The sequence below is a fragment of the Hypanus sabinus genome, chromosome 4 (assembly GCF_030144855.1).
Source record: "Hypanus sabinus isolate sHypSab1 chromosome 4, sHypSab1.hap1, whole genome shotgun sequence".
In the NCBI taxonomy this organism is placed as follows: domain Eukaryota; kingdom Metazoa; phylum Chordata; class Chondrichthyes; order Myliobatiformes; family Dasyatidae; genus Hypanus; species Hypanus sabinus.
In genome coordinates, this window is record NC_082709.1 from 19,517,006 (window position 1) to 19,542,898 (window position 25,893).

General features: G+C 44.7%; 1 long non-coding RNA gene across 1 annotated transcript; it reads left to right on the forward strand.

Annotated features, from left to right (window-relative positions):
* The first annotated feature begins 4,449 nt into the window (after positions 1-4,449).
* On the forward strand, positions 4,450-10,987 carry LOC132392212 (uncharacterized). The gene is made up of 3 exons (XR_009511447.1): positions 4,450-4,569; positions 6,533-6,631; positions 10,843-10,987. It is a non-coding gene; the product is annotated as an uncharacterized LOC132392212 (long non-coding RNA).
* Positions 10,988-25,893: the final 14,906 nt, after the last annotated feature.

The following is a 25,893-nucleotide window of genomic DNA, read 5'->3' on the forward strand; positions in this document are numbered from 1 at the left end:
GCTGCTGTCATGCCATTTTTGTAAATGAAAGGTTGGGTCCAAGATAGATCCCCACAGATGTTCACACCCAAGAACTTGAAGTTGCTCCCTCTTTAATTATTCAACTAATAGTTGCAAGCTTAACTAAACTAGTCCAGTTCACCTACAGAAATCCATATCACTCCATTACCTGCATATCCATATGCCCATGTTATGGATTTTGAAACAAAGCAAACAAATAAAGGGAGGCTTTTCTGGTTGCTGGCCTGTGAGTAGTGGTGTTTCACAGGGGCCTGTGTTGGGACTGTTTCCTTTTATGTTTTAGGTCAAGATTTGGATGACAAATTTAGTGGCTTTGTGACCAAGTTTGGAAACAATACAAAGAGAGGTGCAAGGGCTGGTAGTGTTGACAAAGCAGGGAGACTGCAGAAGGACTTAGACAGATCTGGAGAATTGGCAAAGAACTGGCACAAGGAATATAGTGTATGCACTTTGGTAGAAGGAATAAAGTCATTGACAGGGAAAAGACAGAGAAAAAAATTCAAAAATCAAAGGTACAAAGGAACTTCAGAGTCCTTGCACAGGATTCCCTAAAGGTTAACATGCAGGTTAAGTCTGTGGTGAGAAAGGAAAATGCAATATTAGCATTCATTTTAAGTGTACAAGAATATAAAAGCAAGGATGTAATGCTGAGGCTTTATAAGGCACCTAAGAAAGGATGTGCTGATACTGAAAGTTTCTAGAGGAAGTTCATGATAATAATCCTGGGAATGAAAGGGTTAGCATATGAGGAGCTTTTGAAAGCTTGGGTCTGTACTTACTGGAACACACACAGAATGCTAGAGAAGCTCAGAAGGCCAGGCAGCATCTAGGGAAAAGAGTATACAGTTGACGTTTCGGGCCAAGTCCCTTCATTAGGATTGGAAAAAATACCAAAGTCCAAAGTAAAATTAATTATCAAAGTACATGTCATCACATACAACTCTGAGATTCTTTTTTTCTGTTGGCATATTTTACAAATCTATAGAACAGAAACAGAAAATCTAAGCATCAGGAATTATTAATTGTAACAAACTGTGCAAATGCAGGATGAAATAAATAGCAATAAATAACAAGCATGAAATAACGAAATAAGAGAGTCCTTGACTGAGTCCTTAAATGAGTGTAGCTATCCCCTTTTGTTCAAGAGCCTGATGGTTGAGGGGTAGCAATTGTTCTTGAACTTAGCAGCAGCAAGAAAAGAGCATGGTCTGTGGGGTGAGGACCTTTGATGATGGATGCTGCTTTTCCATGGAAATGTTTCAGGTAGATATGCAAGTGTTTGGGAGGGTTTAACACATGAGGTACTGGGCTGAATCCACTACCTTTTGTAGGAATTTCTGCTCAAAGGCTTTGGTGTTCCTATACCAGACCACAATACAGCCAGTGAGCACACTTTCCACCACACATCTATAGAAGTTTGTCAAGATTTCTAATGACATGCCGAATCTCTGCAAATTCTTGAGGAAGTAGAGCCACTGTTGTGCTTTTTTCACAGTATATTTATATAATGGGTTTAGGAAAGATCCTCTGAAATGATAAAACCCAGGAATTTAAAGTTACCGACCCTCTCCACCTCTGATCCTCTGATGATTACTGGCTCATGGACCTCTGGTTTCCCTCTCCTGAATCTACAATCAGTTCCTTGTCTATTGACAATGAATGACAGGTTGTTGTTATTACACCACTCAGCCAAGTTAGAGCAAGAAGGTGGGGGGAGGGGAGGAAGAAGTACAAGGTGATAGGTGACAGGTGAATCCGGGAGAGGGGGAGGGGTGAGGTAAACAGTTGATATGCCATAAATCCTTTACTGAACGTGTGTTGGTGTGCTGGCTGTCTGTCATTTCTGATGATGCAGTAAAACCTGTATGGGAGGAGTTTTATAGTGAAAAAGCCATTTCACAGGGGCTGTTTCATTCTCCCAGCCTCAAAAATCTTGATCCAATGGTACAAAAATTCATCATGACTGGAGACTTCCTCAGCTGCAGTGGATAGCCGTGATGCCTTCTGTACCTTGACATGCCCTTTGCTTCCCACAAAGCATTGCAACATCACCTTCTTGGCCATTGGATCTTGTAATTGATCTCATCTGCCCAGTCTGCTGGAACTGGCTTCGAATGCTAGGGTAGGCATATCCCTATCTCACCGAGGTTGGAGGTCCCCTGCTACCCTCACTCAGTTTAATCCACCTATCAAGGTATGGCCACTGTTGCATGCAAATAGGTGAGAGCAGGGTGGCAGGTGGGGACCAAAGGTGGATGAACTGCCCCTGGGTGGAGCGCGACATGCCCTCCAGAGCTGCTACCACCCCCCTGGACACCCCATACTGTATGAAGTTGCCCCAGAGCAACCTCTTTAAACGTGGGGATGTACTTTTGTACATTTTATGGCCTATGTTTCCTCATTAACTTGTGTTGCAGTTCCCTGGGACACCTGCAATTCCTCTTCCATTGTCAGCACTTGCTGAGGGCTGCTTAAAAACAAGGTCACTCCCAGCATCTCCCAGCATCTCCCTTCCATTCTGCAGCCAGCACTACCACACCACACATCACCTTTTACCCCTTTACCTTAACTTTAATTTCATAAGTATCTACGGTTTGTAATTCCTACCGTGGCCTGACTTCCTTATATTACTTCCTGAGAGCCGAGGTTGTAACAGCTGTTACGAATATAGGTTGTAAATATAACAGTTATTGTGTATATTTAAAGTGGAGGTTGATTGGTTCTTGATTAGTAAGGGCATCAAGGTTATGGTGAGGAGGCAGGAGAATGGGGTTGAGGTGAATAATTAATCAACCATGATGGGATGGTGGAACAGACTCAATGTGCTGAATAGCCTAATTCTGTTCTGATGTCTGACGGTCAAAGTACCTCTATCATGTCTGCCTCCACTACCACCCCTGGCACACATTCCAGACATTCACCACTTTCTACATCAAACACTTGTCCCACACTTTTGTGAAATTAACCTGCTCCCACCTTAGATGCAAGCCATCTAGTGGTGGATATTTCAATCCTGGCAAAAAGAAACCGGATTTCTACTCTACTTGTGCACTTCATAGTCCTAGAGTTTTCTATCAGATCTCTCCTCGGCTCCGCAGCTCCAAAAAAAAACAATTCAAGATTGTCCAACCTCTCCTCATGGCACATGCAGTATAATCGAGACAGCATCTTTGTACAACTCTTCAGCACCCATTCCAAAGCCTTCCTAGAATGAGGCCACCAGAAAGGAATGCAATACTGCAGGTGCAGGATACCCAAAGTTTTATAAAGTTGCAACACAACTTTCCGTCTCTTGAGCTCAATCCCTCAAACGACAGGCATTTACTTCCTGGCATTGTCTAGGTTTTACTTCCTGCCTTATCGACTTTTGCAGAGCTAAGCCAGTTCATTACAGGCTGGTAAGCCTTACACCAATTGCAGAAAAATTATTGGAGGAAATTGTAAGGGACGGGATTTATATTCATTTGGAAAGACAAGGATTGATTAGGAAGAGTCGAAGTGACTTTGTGAGAAGGAGATCCTTTCTCACTAACTTGATTGAATTTTTTGAGTGAATAACTAAGGAGAATGATGGCAGAATAGTAGATGTTATCTTTATGGACTTTAGTAAAGCATTTGAAGCAATGATTCATTTGAACAATACTATAAAATACCTCCATTGAAATAATACCCTCTGCATTTTGGTATCAGTGGATTAGAAGTGATTTTTTTACATCCAGCTTCCATATTTGCTCATTTTATCAGCTTATCTTGTAAAATTATGATAATTTTAAGGAAATCTATATTTACAAACTCCTGGTAATGGTCACAGTATGGGAAGAAGCTATTTGGCCCATTAACTGAATTATAGGCCCTGTGACATCTGTCCAGTTGCGCAAACCGGTGATAAGTCTGCATGGAGACTGTGAGGTCATCTGCATCCAAAACAGATCTCAGCACTTCTGCTCTTCAATACCCTGATGCAGAAATTTGGAGCACATTAACATGCAGACCAGTAACCAGTGTAATCTGGCCCAGTGTTACAGTGGCTAACGAAATTACACAGCACACCATAGCACAAACTAGCTTAAATTCACAGGGCTCATTGAAAGTAGTTTTAATCATTAAAGCATAATAGTATAATTAATTATAATTCCCAAGTTGTCCCTCTTTCTGTGATATAACCTGTACAGAAGGCATGAATTGTTACCTGAAGCTCTTTTATAATTCCAAATAAATTTTGGAGACAATAGTGCTTCTCTTTTGTCAAATTCCTCAGAAATTAGGTTATTTATTTATAGTTCGGAACATATGACCAATTTCTTCTTGAATCATTTCCTCTAGAAAAATAATTGGACTAACTCCAGATGAAGAGGGGGAAGCAGATAATAAAGCTGACAGACTGCAAGAAAGCAAAGCAAAGGGTGTGGGTGTAGCTGTCTGCACAGAGAGATTCAAAAGTTAGGCGATGGATTTTACTTTGAGTCTTGACAAAAAGATTGAAAATGGACTTTGAACTTTGAACTTTATTTAGATGCTACCTGACCCGCTGAGTACCTCCAGCATCTTGTATCTTTTGCTCAAGATTTCCAGCATCTGCAGAATCTGTCATGTATATGAAGCTTATGTGTTTTCCCTGTGACTGTATGGGTTTGTGCCAGAGCTTCACTTTTCTCCCAGATTCTGTTGCTGTACAACGAGATTAATGGTTAAAGTATGTCTTAATGTAAGTATTGAAAAGAGTTACTAGGCTTGCTCAAGATTGGTGGTGTTGGGGATAGTGCAGAGACTGGTAATGGATACAATCAGATATAGATTTGCAAATATGGTTGGAGAAATGGCAGATGGAGTTTAAGCCAGCCAAATGTGAGGTGTTGCTCCCTGGAGGGTCAGGAGCAGAGGGGTCTTTGTTCATTGCTCCCCTGAAAGTTGCTGCACAGGTTGATAGAGTGGTTAAGAAGGCATAAGGCAAGTTTGCCTTTATTCCTTGAAGCACTGTGTTCAAAAGTCAGGAACTTATGCTGCACCTTTATAAAACTCTAGTTAGGATGCATCCTGCGTATTGCATGTGGAGGGGGTTTACCAGGATGCCGCCTGGCTGCAGAAGGCCTTTGCTACAACGAGAGGTTGGAGACACTTGGGTTGTCTCTGTGAAGCGGTGGAGGGTTAGGGTAGATCTGGCAGAGGTTTATAAGATTATGACTGGCCTAGATCGTGTAGCCAGACAATATCTTTTTATTCCCAGGGTTGAAATAACTAATACCAGAGGATGCGCAATTAAGGTGGGAGGGGGTAATTTTATGTGTAGGGCAAGTTGTTTATGCAGAGTTGTGGGTGCTTGGAATGCATTACCTGGCATGGTGGAAGAGGCAGGTACATTAGGAACTTCTAAAAGACATTAAATAGGCACATGAATGAGAGGGAAATCAAAGGATCTGGGCAAAATAGATTAATTTAGTTGGCTATTTGGTTACTAATTTAATTGGCTTGGCACAACATTGCAGGTTGGAGTCCCTATCCTGTGCTTCACTGTTCTGTGTTCACCACTTGTTCAAGTTCCGATATATTCTCTGTTGTGTAACACTGGCCACATGGGTTGCTTTACCCATAACAAATTCCGGCTGTCCTTAAATACTCCAGGCTGGCCTTCTGTGGTGCCAGCTTAGACAGGTAAACAGCATGCAATATGATCTCTGAGCCTGTTTTTGAGGGCTGCCCAATCATCCCAGGGATGCTTAATCACATGGTTTACATCAAGAATGATCTACTTAAATGGTTTAGCAATTTTCATGCGAGGTCTGCTTATTCTCTGCTAACAAGCTCAGTTGAAAATAGCATAAAGGATGAAGATAAATCAAGTATGGATTTTTGTATTCTGTACACAAATCACAGCTAGTTTAATTTTAAAATACAGAAAGATTAATGGTATACCATCAAACAAAATATCTTAATCATTCTTGAGCAGCATTATCAATCACCTCAGGAGGGTTTAAACTAGTTTGGCAGGGAAAAGGGAACTAGAACACCAGTTACGAGTGGGGGGATAGAAAGGAAGGTAGATGTCAGGTCCAGTAAAAACAGGCATGAGCAAAGTAATAGACATGATGGGAAGGATAGTTTGAAGTGAGTGTATTTCAACGCTAGGTAAACACAAAGTGCACTGCAGATGCTGTGGTCAAATCAAGACGTACAACAAAGCAGGTCGGGCAGCATCCATTGAAAGGAGCAGTCAATGTTTCGGGTCGAGACCCTTCATCAGGACTAAAGAAGGAGGGGGCAGGGGCCCTATAAAGACGGTGGGGGAGGGTGGAAATCCAATCGGAAAGATCAAGGGGTAGGGGTGGGGAAGCAGGGAGGGGATAGGCAGGAGAAGTGAAGAAGGAATCTAAGGGGAAAGCACTATGAAAACACATCGGCGACACCTGACGCAGATTGGGGGACCGCTTCGTCAAGCACCTATGCTCCGTCTGCCACAACAGACAGGATATCCTGGTTTTCACTCACTTCAACTCTCCTTCACATTCCCATTCAGATATGTCCATACATGGCCTCCTCTACTGCCATGATGAAGCCAAACTTCAGTTGGAGGAACAACATCTCATCTGCCGTCTGGGTAGTCTCCAGCCCCTTGGTATGAACATTGAATTCAACTTCCAGTAATTCCCTCCCTTTCCCTTCCCCCATCCCACCTTCACTCTGTCTCCTCTTCTAGCTGCCTATCACCTCTCATGATTCTGCCTTCGACTACTACCCATAGTGCTTTCCCCTGAGATTCCTTCTTCACCTCTCCTGCCTATCCCCTCCCTGCTTCCCCTCCCCCACCCCTTGATCTTTCCTCTGATTGGTTTTTCACCCGGCACATTCCACCCTCCCCCCACCTTCTCTATAGGGCCCCTGCCCCTCCCTCTTCAGTCCTGACAAAGGGTCTCGGCCCGAAATGTTGACTGCTCCTTTCAACAGATGCTGCCCGACCTGCTGAGTTCATCCAGCTGGTTTGTACGTGATGATAAGATAGATTCTTGGCCTCCCAATCTACGTCATATTGACCTTGCATCCAGCTTTTTTGTACGTTTCAATGCTAGGTGTACTGTGAGTAAAATTATGAACTTAGAGCATGTGCAACACACACAAAATGCTGCAGAAACTCAGCAGGCCAGGCAGCATCTATGGCAAAATGTACAGTCAGCATCTTGGACCAGTCCTGCCAAAGGGTCTCGGCCCGAAACACTGACTACTTTTTTCCACAGATGTTACCTGGCCTGCTGAGTTCCTCCAGCATTTTGTGTGTGTTGTACAAGCTATGCAGCATCTGTTGATTTTCTCCTGTTTGGTATTTAGAGCATGACTCATTATGTGGAATTATATTTTAGAGACTTAGTTGAGAGAGGACCAGGAATGGGTGTTTAATGTCCCAGCGTTTCAATGTTTTAGAAAAGATAGAGAGGGAGGCGAAAGAGTTTCACTACTAATCGGGGACAACATCACAGCAGTACTCTGAGGGGACATAACGGAGGGCTCGTCCACAGAATCTATGTAGCCAGAACTTAAAAATAGGAAGAGTGCCTTCACAATACAGACCCTAAGTAGCCATCGGACACTGGCCCACTCCAACAATGGCTACTCCCACAATGAGAGCAGCTTGTAGCTGCAGGGGAGTTGCTGGCTGCAGTCACAATTTATAGACAACAGTGACAAGATAGTAGTAGAAACCAATGCTAGTTTTAGCCCCAGAGATCTGAATGCAGATGCACAAAGGGTCCAATGACCTCACAGAACTGTTCTAAGTGAGTGAATCCATCTCTAAATGTCATGTCTCCTAAATGCACCGTGGTCTCTTGTCTGCCTTAAATCTCACAATATTCCTCCTAAACATAGTAAGGCTGAAGATTTCTTGGCTTGCTCATTCTGTCAGTAAACTGGCCCCATTATAGGCACATTTCCCAATCACAGGAAAGACAAGGTGGTAGGTATTGCAAGCATAAGCAGTTAACCAGCAGGAAGAGACACAACTGCTTCACTGTATCTTGTGAGCAAGACAATAATCATTGTTATTGCAGTCCATTATAGAAACTGTGGGCATTAGCTGACCTAAAATCACCACAACCCAAGGAAAGGCTGCCTCCATTGCAGATTTTGGTCTAATAGCATGCAAAACTTAAACAAGAAGGGAAGCTCGGCCTGGCTGCTTAGAAGGAGGCATTCAGAAAACATAATCTGAGGTCAATAAAGCAAGGACAGCTGCTGTCTCACAGCTCCCATGACCAAGTGAACTTTGGAACCCAGGAGACTGCAGACACTGGAATCTGGAGTAAAAGCAGTTGCTGGAGAACTTGGCAGGTTGAGGAGATCAGTGCGAGAGAAGGAAAGGAGGAAAGGACATTTCCAATAGAATCCCAGCATCATGCTTGTAGAGATTTTCAACCTGAACCATTAACAATCCCTTTCCTCCCACAGATGCTGCTCACCCCATTGAGTTCTTCCAGCAGACTGTTAGTCGTTCTCAATCCTGTACTGGTGCCTGGGCAGAGTTTGCCCATTCTGTCTATGAATACTCTGGGTGCTCAGGTCTCTCCCCATATCCCAAAACTTCTCTGGGCAGTTAGGATAATTAGTCAATGTAAATTGTCCCATGTTTGTGGGTGATGACGGAATCAAGGAGGTATTGATGGGAATGTGGGGAGCACAGTAATCTGGAAGGCAGATTACTATCTGGAAGGCAGATTACTATCTAAATGGAGTCAAGTTAGGAAAAGGGGAAGTACAACGAGATCTAGGTGTTCTTGTACATCAGTCAATGAAAGCAAGCATGCAGGTACAGCAGGCAGTGAAGATACCTAATGGCATGCTGGCCTTTATAACAAGAGGAATTGAGTATAGGAGTAAGGAGGTCCTTCTGTAGCTGTACAGGGCCCTGATGAGACCCCATCTGGAGTATTGTGTGCAGTTTTGGCCTCCAAATTTGAGGAAGGACATTCTTGCTATTGAGGGAGTACAGTGTAGGTTCACAAGGTTAATTCCCGGAATGGCGGGACAGTCATATGTTGAAAGATTGGAGCGACTGGGCTTGTATACACTGGAATTTAGAAGGATGAGAGGGGATCTGATTGAAACATATAAGATTATTAAGGGATTGGACACACTGGAGGCAGGAAGCATGTTCCTGCTGATGGGTGAGTCCAGAACTAGAGGCTACAGTTTAAGAATGAAGAGTAGGCCATTTAGAACAGAGATGCAGAAAAACATTTTCACCCAGAGAGTGGTGGATATGTGGAATGCTCTGCCCCAGAAGGCAGTGGAGGCCAATTCTCTGGATGCATTCAAGAGAGAGTTAGATAGAGCTCTTATAGATAGTGGGGTCAAGGGATATGGGGAGAGGGCAGGAATGGGGTACTGATTATGTATGATCAGCCATGATCACAGTGAATGGCGGTGCGGGCTAAAAGGGCCAAATGGCCTACTCCTGCACCTACTGTCTATTGTCTATTGTCTAAAAGATGGTATTAGTGCTAACAGGCACTTGGAGAGTCAGCATGCATTAAATGGGCGAATGAGCCTGGTTCTGAGTTCATTGATTCAATGCCTCCATGACCCTACTACAGAAAAATAATCCATGGTGGTCAGATGAAACTTAAAAGAAGACTTCCTTTCTTGCCTCTTAAATATACCCACACACAAATATGTCAGTTGTGAGAATAAATGTCAAAAGATAGGGATGTAAATACAACTTTTCTGTGCATTATGCAGGTTAATATATGTACAATAATTTGAACAGATTTCCATGCAAATGATGCCCAGGCTAAAACAGCATTTATAAATTATTCCCCACCCTGCAAATTATTTGATGTTCAAATTTATAAATTTAGCAAGACACCTCATTAAAGTAAGGAAGGCAAGGGAGAGCACAGTTCAAATCTACCAGAATACCTTCAAAGTGTAAATATGTAAATGAGAACAGCGATTGGAACTTCAAACATAAAAACCGCTTAATAGCAGTAAGATTGAAAAGATCTCAAAATTACTGCTGCCACATTCTAAATATTATATAATTAATTGAGATGTCAGGATTCTAAGACAGTAAGTGGAATGTAATACCAAAAACAAGATTTGCGTTGCTAACCTAATTGCATATGTGGCAGTAATTTTTTTTTTCAATGTATCACAAACACGGGAAAATCTGCTGATGCTGGAAATCCAAAGCGCTACACACAAAATGCTAGAGGAACTTAGCAGGCCAGACAGCATCTATGGAATAGAGTAAACAGTCGATATTTTGGGCCTAGACACATCATCAGGACTGGAAAGGAAGAGGAACTCCATGGTTTTCTATCCCCTCCTATCAGATTCATCCTTCTCTGGCAGTTTAACTTTTTCACAAATCAATTTCCCAGCTGTTTACTTCACTCCCTTCCCCCTCTCCCAGTATCACCTATCACCTTATACTTCTTCCTCCTATCCCTGCACCTTCTCATTCTGACCTCTCCACTTCCTTTGCAGTCCTGATGAAGGGTATCGGACTAAAACGTCAACTGTATTCTTTTCTTTAGATGCTGCCTGGCCTAATGAGTTCCTCCAACATTTTGTGTGTATTTTTCTTGTTTTTTTTTATTGTGTTTTATTTTGTGCTGTATCAGATCCGAACTAACTATTATTTAGTTCTTTACACTCATGGATTAAAATGATAATAAGCAACCTTGAATCTTGAAACTTGAATATCCACATAAAAACTACTCCGCTAAATGTGATAGTAACTTTCCGAAAAATATCATATTATTGAAATTTCTGTGATATGATCAACTGTTTTGATGAGAAAAAGGTTCTCATTATAGCTTATTGTTGCCATAGGCATACATATCCAAGCTATGAATACATGGAAGTTACCCACACAAAATGCTGGAGGATCTCATCAGGCCAGGCAGCATCTATGGAAAAGTGTAAACAGTCAACATTTCAAGCCAAGCCGAGACCCTTCATCAGGACTTAGAAGGAAGGGGGAAGATGCCTGAATGAAAAAGAGGTTAGTGTTTTGCAGCATCAGCTGTACAATAAATTACAAACATGCCAAACATAAGTTAACATAGACTTATATGTCATACATAACTGCAGGAACAAACTGAAAGGCCACACAGAGTTTCAAATATATATTAAAATTTTAAAAACCGATGTGTACCAGGACACCAGTCAAAACTGATCTACTTGAGCATGAATTTCATGCAGCTTTGGCATTCTCAGTTTATAAGATTACCAGTAAAGCTACATTTTGAAAACAGAATGGTGGTTACAGAAAGATGTAATTAAGTAACAGACTAGGCCCAGATTAGAGAATAAAATGATTCTCACAGGTCTAACAATATATCCAATTTTCTGTTACAGCATTAGGGTACACAAGAGCATAATTAATGATGTTCCTGAAATTTGGATGCTGTTACTACTGCATTCTGAAACAATGAGCGCTGGTAATGACAGGACCCAAGTGTGGAGGAAAGGCAGACTCCAATGTAGAGATGGTGACCACAGTTTGTTCATTAGAATTCCAACAGAACATCAGTGCAGAGCTGAGCCACATCATGAGATGTAACATTCTCAAAACTAGGACTCCACAATTAGTGCTCGCCAGGCATCTACTTAAATAATACAAGTAACACAAAATCCCTGAATCTATCAAAATAAACTTTACAACTTTAAACAGAAAGCGCCAAGTGACTGCATCACAAAGAGCGCATTGCTCAAGTAAAAACATTAGGAACTCTAAATGATTAATAACTTTCACTAAACAACAATTAATCAATTCAGGTCTTTTAAAAACCTTGGAGCCCAACACTCTCCAGCTCCCCACACAAACTTAAAGAGCTCATTATAACATCCTCGTCTCTACTTTTAGGCATGATAGGCAGCACAATCCACATCCCTATTTTCTGGTTATTAGCCCTCACTATATTTCCCCCACAACAATAACATACACATGTGTAAAAAAACAGAAAAAAAAACATAATAGCAGCGGTCAGGTTTGAGAGGGTGAAAAAGAAATATAGTTTAAGACGGTGTTAGGTGTTTCAAGTTGATTGAAGAATCTGATGGCAGTGGGGATGACGTTGAGATGTGGGTCTTCAGGTTCCTGTGCCTCCTGCTTGATGGCCCAGATGGTGTGGATCCAGATGAGGGATGTTGCCTTCCTAAGACTTCGCCTCCTGTATATGTCCTCAGTGATGAGGGGGCTGTATCTATGATGGAACGAGCAGAGTCTCCACTCTATGTAGTCCCCTGTGCTCTCATGTAATGGACTTTTCACAAAAAGTTGTGATTCAACCAGTAAGCATTTTTTCTACTGTACAACTGTAGTAATTTGAGGGACCAGAGAGTTTGAACTAAAAATAGAAAACCTATTTTTCCTGCAGGATATTTAATAATAAATGTGTTTTTGTAGCTATACAAGTATTTTGTTATTACTAGTTAAAATACAAAATGGTTTGATCAGAACTGACAAAAGTAAACGCCAACATCATTGAACAAATCCTGAATAACCCAAGGCAACACACCAAAATCAATAGGTAATAAAAAGAGAAATAAAATTAAATTTCTATCTTCATTGAAGGCAGATTGCATAAATAAAATAAATGGAATAAATGAGTAAAATAAATATATTTTAACTATATTTTGTGCAGACCTGATGGAGGCTTGGTGAAGGAGGCGGAGGAAGTGATGGAGTTGAAGAGTTATGGTGATTAGAGGGTCTCAATATCAGATGAAGGACTGACTAGTGGGGCTGGAGATCTGGCAAGAAAGAACCAGACATCAGATGTAGACTTTCGCAGTTATCTTTTCATAAGACCAAACGACACGAGTAGAATTAAGCAATTTAGCTCATCGTGCCAGTCCTGCCATATTTTTCCAGCAGTTCATGGGAATTCAGGATTCCACAATCTGAAGTTCTCTTGACTTACAATTAATATTTACTTAATCCTTTGCTTCTTTAAATGAATGTCATTAAACATGATACCTCTACACAACACGTTCTAGTTTGATAGCTGTGAGCCTGTACTTGCTGAAGTTTTGAAGAATAAATGGGGGATAGCTCTCATTGAAATCCATCTAAAGTTGAAAGGCCCAAATAGAGTGAATGTGGAGAGGATGTTTCTGAAAGTGGAGAAGTCCAGGACCAGAGAATACAAGGGTGTCGCTTTAGAACAGAGATAAGGAGGAATTTTTTTTGCTAGCTGGTTGTGTATTTGTGGAATTCGTTGTCACAGATGGTTGTGGAGGTCAAGACATTGGGTATATGTAAAGTGGAGACTGATAAGTTCTGGATTATTAAGTCCATCAAAGGTTAACGGAAGATGGAAGGAGAATGGGATTGAGAGGAATAATAAACAGGAACATGTGCATCCCTTGCCTTCTGAAGTCAATAAATGTTTTATTTTGTTGACATTGAGAGAAAAGTTGTTGTCATTATACCATGTCACTAAACTCTCTTTTCTTTCCTGTAATCTGAATCATCATTATTTGAGATTGTGTCCACTACACTGGAATCATCTTGTAGATGAGGATGCAACCTTGTGGAGCTCCAGTGATTTATATAAGTGTAACTGCCTACTCTTATAGATTGTAGTCTGATGTTCAGAAAGACAAGGATCCATTTGTAGAGGGAGTTATTAATTCCATGGTCTGGAGTTTGGTGATGAGCTTGCTTGGAATAATAGCTTTGAAGGTAGAACTGTAGTCAATAAACAATAGTCTGATATGGATATATTAACTGTCCAGATGCACTGAGATTAATCCAGGGAGATTGAATCTACGGTACCTGCTGTGGTAATGAACAAATTGCAGTGGATTGATATTTTCTGGAAAGCTGGAGTTCAATTTGAAGTCTAATTGTCATTCAACCATACATGAGTACCCATGAGATCATGTTACTCCAGGGACAAGGTGCAAAACACAGTACCAGCAGTCATACACAGCACATTTAGCACATATAAGATAGCAGGGAAATCCAGTCACACAAAAAATTACAGTCCATGTCACTGAGTCCATGAATGTTGTGGCAGTCTGCCTTCAAACAAACACCTTGGGGCAACATCGACTCCATCAGCAGGTCACACAACACTGCCTCCAGCACTCCGCTGGAGCGCTGGACTCCGATGCCTCTCCAGGGCAGCTGCAAACAGGCAACACCACAGTTTGAGGTCTAGTTCTCACTATGACTGAGGCCTTGCAGCTCCCCTGCCATTTGCCAATAAACCAATGAACTGTGCTTGCAACATTCCACACAAACAATGTTCAACAGGGTCCTGCAATCACAAGGAAAGCAATTAAGACGATCACTCACTTTTAGGCTGCACACCGGCTTCACACACGAATGCCTTTCTGACACAGTCAGCAATGCGATCCATACCAACTCCAGTTCCTTCAGTTTCTCTGCCAACGAACAAATCGCTGATGGGTTAGATCTGCAGTACTTTAAGTTCTTAATGTCCAGCAGGGTCTTGCAATCACAAAAAAAAATGTACTGCTGCCGCAAACAACAAATTTCCTGACATATGTCAGTGGTAATAGACCTGATCTGTTTCTGATTCTGGCTATTCTGGTGATGGCCGTACCAACTCTCTCTAGGGTCAAGTGCAATGACTTCTTCAGGAGATCGTAAAATTGCTAGTTTGTTTAGACAGTTCCAAAGTGCATTTCTTAAAGAGAAATTACAGGCTGCAGATTGCTGTCATTGTAGTTCAGAGTAAGTATATCTAACAGAGTGGTGGAAGCAGACATGACAGCAGTGTTTAAGAGGTTCTTAGAGAGACACATGGATGTGCAGAAAATGGAAGGATATGGATTGTGTACAGGCAAATGAGAATTAGTTAAATTCAGCATTATATTCAGCACAGCCTTTTCAGATCAGAAAAGCCTGCCCTGTATTGTACTTTTCTATGCTCTACCTGAGGACCAATGAGTTATTTTGAATTTATGATCTACATTTGTTTGTCATCAAAAGTACAATTGGTCCAGTTTGTATCACCTGAACCACCATGAGATTCTCTGAAGAATGGGAATTAATTATCAGTTAGTAATCTTAGAGTTAATTAATTCCATGGCATGTCTTTATTTTGTGGCCGTCTGTGGGAAGACAAACTCAGGGTTGTAGACTGCACACATATTTTGATAAGAAGTGTACTTTGAATCTTTGAATTTCTCTATTTTCAGGAACAATCTAAAGCTCCATTTTGTTTGGACTTCGTTTTCTTTATTACTGCAGACATTGAGACCTAGAATCTGACTTAATTCCAGCGAGCATGTGTGAAATCACTCAGGTAGAAATAAAACTCCGTGTTAAGTGAACTGCTGGTAAGTTCAGGATTCTAGTGGATGTATAAATGAATGTGAAAGCTGAGAACACGTACCCATTAGGGAACTTAGGACTTCAATCTGAAATTAGAGTCTCTGTGGAGACCAGTACTGGAGCTCAAGGATGTAGAAATTCCTGTCCAGCTAGAAAAGGATATCTATTCCAGCAGTCTGTTTGTAGAGTGGATTTGACACAGGAACAGCAGTTCCATTCATAGGAATGGAGGGAAAGTACACGAGGGTCTAGGTTTCAATTATTTTTGTTTTCAACTGTTCAAGTTAATCTATTTTCATAATTTTATTTAAGTAGCTCATGAATATCTTTGAAGTATTCTTGATATCGGAATAATTTTCTGGCATTCACTGCTTTTTATAGCTTTGACTGCCAGCTGCCAAGGACATCATTCAATGTTTTATCAGGAGCATATTCAAGCTGAAGATGGAGCCAGTCTTATCCAGGAAATTTGGCAGCCTTAGAAGCAGTCCACTTTTTCAAGAAAATCTGCACCAAGGAAGTATAGCTCTTTGTCTTCCTTTGGTAATTCCTTGTTATTAAGTGGATCTCTTCCAATCCACTTCTGTTGCACTCTAAGTTACTGATGAGGCTAATGTGGTATAAAACCCTAAGACCATAAGACATAGGAGCATAATTAGACCATTTTGCCCATTGCATTTGCTCTGCTCTTCCATCAAGGCTGATTTACTATCCCTTTCAACTCAATTCTCTATCTTCTTCCCATAATCTATGGTGCTGTGGCGGCTCATTTCCTAGCGTATGCGAACCGACTCACAATTAGATAGCCTACGGGGGTTTGCGAGCACAGAGCTTTGGAGCCTCTTCGCCATGGGGGGCCGGTTGACAGAGGCTTAAAAGTGAGGCTGAAGTTTTCGAATAAAGTTTTTCCTTCGACTGCAGTTACCGACTCCGTGTCGTAATTTTAGCGCTGCTTGTAGCACACCGCTACAATTGGTGACCCCGACGGTCCAAACGATTTTTGGACCAGAAATGACCGACGCCGCCTCTGTTCATGCGGTTTCGTTGAAACTGCCGGGTTTCTGGACACAGCGCCCGGACCTATGGTTCCAGCAAGCCGAAGCCCAATTCCACGTTCGCCGGATCACCTCAGAAGACACCCGCTACTACTACGTGGTGGGCTCCCTCGACCAGGACACAGCTGCCCAGGTCGCGGAGTTCGTACAGTCGCCCCCGGTAGACGGCAAGTACACGGAATTCAAAGCCCTGCTCCTCAGGACTTTCGGACTCTCACGGCGCGAGCGGGCTGCCCGTTTACTGCACCTGGATGGCTTGGGCGACAGACCTCCATCGGCTTTAATGAACGAGATGTTGTCTCTGGCCGAGGGACACACAGGCCTCATGTTTGAGCAGGCATTCCTGGAGCAGCTGCCCGAGGACATACGCCTGCTGCTGTCCGACGCGGATTTCAGTGACCCCCGGAAGGTGGCAGCCCGGGCGGACTTGCTGTAGAACGCCAAAAAGGTGAGCGGGGCGTCCATCGCACAGATCTCCCAGCCACGCTCCCAGCAGCAAACCAGTCCAGGCCCGGCCGCAGAGCCCACTAACCCCCGGCCCAATGACCACTGGTGCTTCTACCACCAGCGGTGGGGCGCAGAAGCCCGCCGTTGCCGCCCGCCCTGCAAGTTCCCGGGAAATGCCAGGGCCAGCCGCCGCTGATGGCTACGGCGGCTGGCCATCGGGATAGCCTCCTGTATGTGTGGGATAGAAGGTCAGGACGCCGGTTTTTGGTCGATACTGGTGCCGAGATCAGCGTTTTACCTCCGACAAGTTACGACACTCGCAGCAGGGCACCGGGTCCCCCCCTGAGGGCCGTGAATGGCAGCACAGTAAGGACCTATGGCACCCGTCAGGTGCAGCTACAGTTCGGCTCCAGCCAGTTCACGTGGGACTTCACACTGGCCGCCGTAGCCCAACCGCTTCTGGGTGCGGATTTTTTGCGGGCTCACAGCCTGCTGGTTGACCTGCCCAGGAAGAGACTGGTACACGCCGAGACCTTTCAGACGTTCTCCCTGGGCGCGGCCCAGTTGCCAGCCCCTCACCTCGGCTCCATCACGCTGTCCGACAACGACTTCACCAGGGTCCTGGCGGAGTTCCCATCGGTTCTGGCACCGCAGTTCACAGCAGCCATGCCCAGGCACGGCGTACAGCACCACATCCCGACACAGGGACCACCCCTCCATGCCCGTGCTCGGCGGCTTCCCCCGGACAAGCTCCGACTGGCGAAGGAGGAGTTCCAGAGAATGGAGGAATTGGGGATCATCCGGCGGTCCGACAGCCCCTGGGCTTCCCCCCTGCACATGGTGCCCAAAGCGACGGGGGGCTGGAGACCGTGCGGCGACTACCGCAAGCTGAACGAGGCTACCACACCGGACCGCTACCCTGTGCCGCACATTCAGGACTTTGCGGCAAACCTGCACGGCGCCCGGATCTTCTCCAAGGTCGACCTTGTCCGAGGGTACCATCAAATCCCGATGCATCCTGACGACGTCCCCAAGACGGCTCTCATCACCCCGTTTGGCCTCTTCGAGTTCCTCCGCATGCCGTTCGGCCTGAAGAATGCCGCACAGACGTTCCAGCGGTTAATGGACGCGGTGGGACGGGACCTGGACTTCGCGTTCATCTATTTGGATGACATCCTCATAGCCAGCGGCAGTCGTCAGGAGCATCTGTCCCACCTCCGTCAACTCTGCGCCCGACTGAGTGAGTACGGTCTTACAATCAACCCTGCCAAATGCCAGTTCGGACTTGATACCATTGACTTCCTGGGCCACAGGATTACTAAAGACGGGGCAACCCCTCTGCCCGCTAAGGTAGATGCGGTCCGCCACTTCCCCCGACCCACCACGATCAAAGGCCTTCAGGAATTCGTAGGTATGGTCAATTTCTACCGCCGCTTCCTCCCTTCAGCTGCCCGGATCATGCGCCCCCTGTTCGCCCTGATGTCGGGTCCGAGCAAGGACATTACCTGGGACGAGGAGTCCGCCGCCGCTTTCGTTCAAACGAAGGAAGCTTTGGCTGACGCCGCAATGCTAGTACATCCCAGAATGGACACCCCTACCGCCCTCACAGTGGACGCATCAAACACGGCAGTCGGTGGGGTGCTGGAGCAGCTCATCGCAGGTCGCTGGCAACCCCTGGCGTTTTTCAGCAAACACCTGCGGCCACCCGAGCTCAAGTACAGTGCTTTTGACCGGGAACTGTTGGCGCTCTACCTGGCAATCCGGCATTTCAGGTACTTCCTAGAAGGTCGGCCCTTCACCGCGTTCACGGACCACAAACCGCTTACCTTTGCGTTTACGAAAGCATCCGACCCCTGGTCATCCCGCCAGCAACGCCACCTGTCCTACATCTCTGAATACACAACGGATGTCCGGCACGTCTCGGGTAAGGACAATGTCGTGGCGGATGCGCTCTCTCGCCCTACCGTTCATGCCCTTTCCCAAGGGGTAGACTTTGAGGCACTGGCAGAGGCACAGCAGGTAGATGAGGAGATTCCGAGTTACAGGACTGCAGTCTCTGGTTTGCAGCTCCAGGACCTCCCCGTGGGCCCAGGTGAGAGGACCCTACTCTGTGACGTCGCCACCAGCCAGCCCCGTCCGGTCGTCCCCGCAGCCTGGCGGCGACGTGTTTTCGACTCCATTCATAACTTGGCGCATCCCTCCATCCGGACAACTGTCCGGATGGTTTCCAGCAGGTTCGTTTGGCACGGACTCCGCAAACAGGTCAGTGAATGGGCCAGGACGTGCATGCACTGCCAGACGGCCAAGGTTCAGCGGCACACCAAAGCCCCACCGCAGCAGTTCCATCCCGCCCACCGGCGTTTCGACCACATTCATGTGGATATCGTGGGCCCCCTGCCAGTGTCGCGCGGAGCGCGTTACCTCCTGACTATCGTGGACCGGTTCACAAGATGGCCAGAGGCGGTCCCGCTCACCGACACCACCTCCGAATCTTGCGCCCGAGCCCTGATCGCCACCTGGATATCCCGCTTTGGTGTACCAGCCCACATTACCTCCGACAGAGGCGCCCAGTTCACCTCCAGCCTGTGGTCAGCTATGGCCAGCCTTTTGGGGACTCAGCTGCACCACACCACTGCCTACCACCCACAGTCGAACGGGCTAGTGGAGCGTTTCCACCGTCACCTGAAGTCGGCCCTCATGGCCCGCCTGCGAGGAGCCAACTGGGCGGACGAGCTTCCCTGGGTCCTTCTCGGCATCCGCACAGTGCCCAAGGACGACCTGCACGCCTCGTCGGCCGAGTTGGTATACGGCGCGCCCCTGGCCGTCCCCGGGGAGTTCCTACCAGCCCCGAGGGGGCAAGAGGAAGAACCCGCTGCAGTCCTGGGCAGACTTCGCGAGAAGCTCGGTAACCTGGCCCCCATACCCACTTCACAGCATGGGCGGCACCCGACCTGCGTACCCAAAGACCTACGGAACTGTAAGTTTGTGTTTGTACGAAGGGGCGGGCATCGGCCACCGCTGCAGCGGCCATACGAGGGGCCGTTTACGGTGCTCCGGAACAACGGGTCCACGTTCGTGCTGGACGTTGGGGGGAAGGAGGAGGTTTTCACGGTGGACCGCCTCAAGCCGGCCCATGTGGACCTGGCGCAACCGGCCGAGTTTCCGGCGCCTCGGCGCAGAGGCCGACCTCCCAAGCAGGTTCTGGCCCAGGCTGTGGACATTGGGGGGTGTATCGCCGGTTCTGGGGGGGGGTTATGTGGCGGCTCATTTCCTAGCGTATGCGAACCGACTCACAATTAGATAGCCTACGGGGGTTTGCGAGCACAGAGCTTTGGAGCCTCTTCGCCATGGGGGGCCGGTTGACAGAGGCTTAAAAGTGAGGCTGAAGTTTTCGAATAAAGTTTTTCCTTCGACTGCAGTTACCGACTCCGTGTCGTAATTTTAGTGCTGCTTGTAGCACACCGCTACAGTGCCATTGATATTCAATAACCTATCAACCTCCACTTTAAATGTACCCAATGACTTGGCATCCACAGCAGTTTGAGGCAATGAATTCCACAGATTAATCAAACCACCCTTTGGCTAAAGAATTGCCCCTCATCTCTGTTCCAGAGGGATGTCTTTCTGTTCTGGGGCTTTTCCCTTTGGCCCTAGACTCCTCCACTGTAGGACTCTCCATGTCCACACTGTCTAGGCCTTTTAATATTCAATAGGTTTCAGTAAGTTCCCCCACCCCCCATTCTTCTAAACTCCAGCATGTACAAGCCCAGAACCATGCTCCTCATATATTAACCCTTTCATTCCCCAGATCATTCTTATAAACCTTCTCTGGATATTGTTCATTGCCAGCACATCCTTCCATTGGTAGGGGGCCTAAAACTGCTCTCAATACTCCAAGTGCAGTCTGACCACTGCCTTATAAAGACTCATCATTACATCCCTGCTTTTATATTCTAGTTCTCTCAAAATGAATCTTAACATTGCATTTGCCTTCCTTACCACCACTTATTCTGCATGTTAACTTTTAGGGAATCCTGCATAAGGATTCCCAAATCCCCCTGTACCCCTGATTTTTGAATTTTCTCCACATTTAAAAAAGCATCTATGGCTTTATTCCTCCTAGCAAAGTGCATGACCATACACGTCCCTAAATATTCCATCTGCCACTACTTTTCACATTCTCCTAACCCATTTACATCCTTCTGCAGACCCTCCGCTTCCTCAACACTACCTGTCCCTATACTTACCTTTGTATCATCTGTAACATGACCACAAAGCTGTCAATCTTATCATACAAATCATTGACGTATAACATGAAAACAAGTGGTCCCAACACCAACCCCTGCAGATGAACACTATTCACTGGCAGCCAAGTTAAAAACGCCCTCTTTAACCCCATTCTTTGCCTCCTGCCATTCAGTCAGTATTCTATCCATGCTAGTGTCTTTCCTGTAATAGCATGTGGTCTTGGTTAGCAGCCTCATGTGCAACAACTTGTCATTGGCCTTCTGAAAATCCAAATAGATCTGCTAAGTCTGCCAGGTAGGAAGGTGGGTAGTCCATGAGGTGCTGCACTCCTCCTGCCAATTGCACAATCCTTCTGAGTGCGTTCAGTTCATGCCATGGACCTGAAGTTCTCAGTGCCAAACTGAATATTCCTTCATCACTTTTAGTGGTCATGGTGGCAATTCTGCATTGTTTTGAAGAGGCTTTGAGGACATTCTGGAATTGTTTTCTCAATGCAGAGCTCACAGTAGAATCTGTATTTCGGGAACCTGGGGTTGGGATAGAAATTAATATGTTCAAATGCAAGGCCAAGAATGCAGGAGAGAGGCATATATGAAGCAGCTTTCTTGACAAGCCTCCACCACACTCTTGCAGGCTGATCCCAAGCACTCCAATCACAGGCGTAGGGAGATCACACGAGCAGTCCTCGTACACACAGACTTCGTTCATAATGCATATAGTTGGCATGGAAACCATTGGTGGTGTGTCTTCGCAGCATTTTTTTCTTCCTGTGAGGAATCAGCAACACTTTTGGGGATTCCATGTCAATCATCAGGGTACATGTGGGCATTTGAAAAATTCCATAAATATTTCAGAATCAGAATCAGGTTTAATATCACTGGCATATGTTGTGAAATTTGTTAGTGGCAGCAGTACAGAGCAATAAATGATAATGTAGAAAAAAATAAGTAAATTAATTACAGTAAGTATATATATTGGTATATTAAATAGTTAAATTAAAAATAGTGCTAAAACAGACATAATAATAGTTAGGTAGTCCATTTAGGATGGCAGAGGGGTAGAAGCTGTTCCTGAATCACTGAGTGTGTGCCTTCAAGCTCCTGTACCTCCATCCAGACTGTAACAATAAGAAGAGGGCATGACCTGAGTGATGGGGATCCTTAATAATGGACATATACTTTCTGAGGCATCACTCCTTGAAGATGTCTTGGATACTGCATAGGCTAATACTCAAGATGACTAATTTTACAACTTCCTGCAGCTTCTTGCAATCCTGTGCAGTAGCGACCAGCGCCACCCCTTCCCCCCCACCCCCCACACCAGACTGTGATGCAGCCTGGTTAGAATGCTGTCACCTGTGATTTTCGAGTGTTTTAGATGACAGACCAAATCTCCTCAAAATCTTAATGAAATGTAGCCACTGTCTTGCCTCCTTTGTAGCTGCATCCAGATGTAGGGACCAGGTTTTTTCCTCAGATCTTGACACCCAGGAACTTGACATTGCTCATTCTCTACACTTCTGATCCCTCTGTGAGGATTGGTTCATGTTCCCTCGTCCTACCCTCTCTGAAGACCACAATCAGCTCTTTGGTCTTACTGACGTTAAGTGCGTGTTTGTTGCTGCAGCACCTCTCAAGTGGTTGGTGTATCTCGTTCCTGAATGCACTCTCATCTCCGTCTACGGCTTTCATTTTATTGTTTGCCCAAAATGTCTCAGATTTGCTTATCCTCGAACACAGCCCTCATCTCTGTCCACCCAATGTCCCAGAAACTTCAAGATAGATCAGAACATCAGTAAACTGGAGGCCTCCCACTGTTCAGCAACTCACTTACTCAGAACACTTCAGCAGAACCTACGGCACAGTATATCAGAATCAGAATCAAGTTTGTTATCACTGACATATGTCATGAAATTTGTTGTTGTGTGGCAGCAGCAGAGTTCAAGAGATTAAAAAAATGACAATATGTAATGATAAGAATAGAATCAATAAATAACGAATGAGTGGAATAGTGAGGTAGTGAGTGGTAGCGGATGCCCATTACAATTCTAGCTCCCTGCAGTAAGGGACCAGTTTTGCCAGTAATTGGCTGGTCGGGAAATAGTAGCTCAGTAATCTTTTGTCAGCTCTGCCACTTTCTAACTTGAACGAAGGGTGAGTACTGTTCGATATATGAGTTGAGTGATCTGATCTGTTTCAGATTTATAACTGCGTCATTATCACACATTCAAACCTTTGCTAATGGCAGAGGTTATAAGGTCCATGATTTGCCATTATTTCTCCCTATCCTTTATTAAGTCATGATGTTGCTTCTCACTTTTCCAGGATCAAGGAAACATCGGAAGTTTGCCAATAATGCAACCCAGTAGTGCAGCAGCTACCAGGTTTATACCTGCGGAATGCAGTCTATGAAGCAGAGAGGCTCCGCACATTCTCTTGGCCTTCTTACTTTATTTTAGCGTTTTGTAAGAAGCAAAATAAATTATTCTATGACAGAGTTTGAGACTGATAAATGGTGAAGAAATTGAAGAAATTTCTACAAAATTTGTAAATCAGGTACTTTCATCATTGGTAGCTCATAATTTATCTTTATGTTCATTGAAAGTGATATTATCTTCGAGTGAAACAGATGAAGGCCCATTCATTTTACATCTTTTCCAATATTCATTTCCCTTGAAATTAATATATCCTATTGGACAGAATTCAAATAACACTCAAGAATTTTACTTAACCAAACTTGAATCATTGTTCATTTCCCAAACATTCCAGGCAAGAAAATGCCTTTCTTTGCTCTAAACTGTTTATATGCTAACTATTCCATACTAAGTAGAATGTCTGCTTTATTTATACTCATCATCATTATGTGCCCTGTTGTCTGATATGACCATAATTGATCTTGGCAAATTTTCTCCAGAAATGGTTTACCATTGTCTTTTTCTGGGCTGTGTCTTCAAAAGACGAGTGACCCCGGCCATTATCAATACTCTTCAGAGATTGTCTGCCTGGCGCCAGTGGTCTCATACCTAGAACTTGTGATGTGCACCAACTGCTCATTTGACCAGCCGCCACCTGCTCCCATGGCTCTACGTGACCTTGATCAGGGGCTAAGCAGGTGCTACACCTTGCCCAAGGGTGACCTACAGCTTAGCGGAGGGAAAGATCATATTACACCTCCTTTAATAGAGACTTATTTTCACCCCGCCACCCATTGTCTTGAAAGTAAACCCAGAAGTAATATTTGAAATTATAGAAGCATAAATCAAAATATAGACCATCCCTGGGTTACTGATCCAATTCTTCCAGTCATCCCCACTTCCCTGCCTATCTCCATACCCTTTGATGCCCTGGCTAATCAAGAACCTATCTATCTCTGCCTTGAATGCACCCATTGACTTGGCCTCCAAGCTGCGCATGGCAACAAATTCCACAGATTTACCACCCTCTGACTAAAGTAATTTCTCCTCATCTCTGTTCTATATGGATGTCCTTCAATCCTGAAGTCATGCCCTTCTGACCTAGAATCCCCTACCTTGGGAAATAACATTGCTATTTCTAATCTGTTCAGGCCTTTTAACATTTGGAATGTTTCTATGAGAGTCACCCCTCATTCTCCTGAACTCCAGGGAATACAGCCCAAGAGCTGCCAGACGTCCCTCATATGGTAACCCTTTCATTCCTGGAATCATTCTCGTGAACTTTTTCTGAACTGTCTCCAATGTCAGTATATCCTTTCTAAAATAAGGAGCCCAAAACTGCACACAATACTCCATGAGCAGTCTCACAAGTGCCTTATAGAGCATCAGCATCACACTCCTGCTCTTATATTCTATACTCTAGAAATGAATGCCAACATTGCGTTTGTCTACTTCACCTCTGACTCAACCTGACAGTTAACCTTTAGGATAATCCTGCACAAAGACTCCCAAATCCCTTTGCATCTCTGCATTTTGAATACACTCTCCATCTAACTAATAGTCTGCCTGTTTAATTCTTCCATCAAAATGCATGACCATACACTTTTGAACATTGTACTTGATTTGCCACTTCTTTGCTCATTCTGCTAAACTATCTAAGTTTCTCTGCAGGTTCTCTGTTTCCTCAAGACTACCCACTCCTCCACCAATCTTTGTATTGTTACAAAGGATGAACAACTCTGATGGGCAGAAGGGTGCAGAGTGGCCCATGTCCCCCCCCCCCTTTTTGGAGAATCACAAATCGCTACTATTTTGATGCTACTAACAAGGAAGTAATCTGCCAGGGCAGTTGTTATTGATAACAGCTCATGAAAGTTAATAAAAGAGAGACACAGCTAAGGTGGAACATCTCCTACTGACAAAAACCATTGATTTACTGCTATTGTCTTTTGGAGAGGATTGTTTACTTGGTACTGTTCTATTCATTGAAACCTCTCAGCGGACAACCAGAGTGGGCTGATTTGATGGGTTATATCATCCCAACCTGATTGACACCTGAGACCCCGTGAGTAGGGATAAAAGTGAGGTCTGGGTAACACCCGTGAGATGCACCAGGAGAAATGCTAGTGAGCATCAGAACCCCCATGAGACAGGGTGGGAGATCGGAGACTGAACAAAGGGTCGGTAAATTTTAATGCACAGTGTTTTGTAGCGAGACCGGTGGGGCTTGTGTGTGTGTCCACCCTTGCCTGGGTGACGAGTCCACCACGGAAGAACGGTCTAGCTAAAGGACGGAGGTGTCATATGTGAATGGCCACAACAACAATGCATCGACGGATCAAAATCGTAAAGGAAGGTTGGCAAGATAATAGCTGTTACTGTTCACACGTTCTCTCTCTCTCTCT